General features: G+C 41.2%; 1 protein-coding gene across 2 annotated transcripts in view; it reads left to right on the top strand.

Annotated features, from left to right (window-relative positions):
- Positions 1-1,053, top strand: part of Uggt1 (UDP-glucose glycoprotein glucosyltransferase 1) — a 150,814-nt gene that overhangs the window by 11,400 nt on the left and 138,361 nt on the right. The window lies entirely within an intron of this gene.

The following is a 1,053-nucleotide window of genomic DNA, read 5'->3' as shown; positions in this document are numbered from 1 at the left end:
TTTTTTGGCAGAACCAGGGATTGAACTCAGGCTTATTCTACTGAGCCATCTCTCCAGCCCTGTATGTCACATATAGAAATAGAGATCTTTATTTGATATATTATATAAATAGTACTAATGTATATATACTGTTGTCATTATATCCTTTTTCTTTTCCTCCCTTGTACTTGGTCTTCTAAAAATGCTTCTACTTACAAGTTATAGATTGCGTTGTATCTGAGTTACCTTCTCATTGTGACACAAATACCTAGCCCCTTCAAGTTAAAAGAGGAAAGTTTATTCAGCGTACAGTTTGCAGAGGTTTCAGTCAGTGGTCGCTGATGCCATGACAGGCGGAATGTCATCAGAGAAGAGCAAGAGTCCATGGCATAGCAGGCAGCAAGCAGCTAACAGAAATGCCTGCCGTCATCTTTCCCTTTATATGCCCTCCAGACTGAGCCTTCATTATCTATACCCAGAATTACGCTAGCCAGTTTAGTGATTGTACTCCCTTCATCTCAGTGTCACACCTAAGGTCTAGCCACCTCCCAAAAGCCCCACCTACAAGCACTGAGGCTTTCGGGGAACATCTAGGTACAAGCCATAGCAACTTGTCTCCTTATTCTTTGGCATTAATGTCTTCCATTCCACACATGAACTCATAACTATTCAACCTTTAGTATAGCCCCTCCCCACCTCCGTGGTACTGGGGATTAATCCCAGGGTGTCCTGCATTCTAGTCAGGCACTCTACTACTGAGCTATATCCTCAGTCCTGTGTTTTATTTTTTACTTATTCTATGAAAAAAAATTTTTTTAACAAAATAATAAGAAAATAGCGGTAGTGCTACCTTTGGGGCCTGGGAGATGGCTCCGTAGAATAAGCACTTCCCTGGCAAGCACAAGGGCCTGAGCTCAATCCCCGGTTCTGCCAAAAAAAACCAATCTAAGATAAATGAAACAAATTAGCATATATAAAAATTTTTTTTAAACAATGAAATAGGTAACTTGGGGAAGTATTTCAACTCTCTCTCTCTCTCTTCTCTCTCCTCTCCTCTTCTCTCTCTCCCCTCCC

Source organism: Octodon degus, unplaced genomic scaffold (assembly GCF_000260255.1).
Source record: "Octodon degus isolate 3935 unplaced genomic scaffold, OctDeg1.0 scaffold00014, whole genome shotgun sequence".
NCBI lineage: Eukaryota > Metazoa > Chordata > Mammalia > Rodentia > Octodontidae > Octodon > Octodon degus.
Note: the sequence above shows the minus strand (reverse complement) of the source record. Positions and strands in the feature narration are given on the sequence as shown.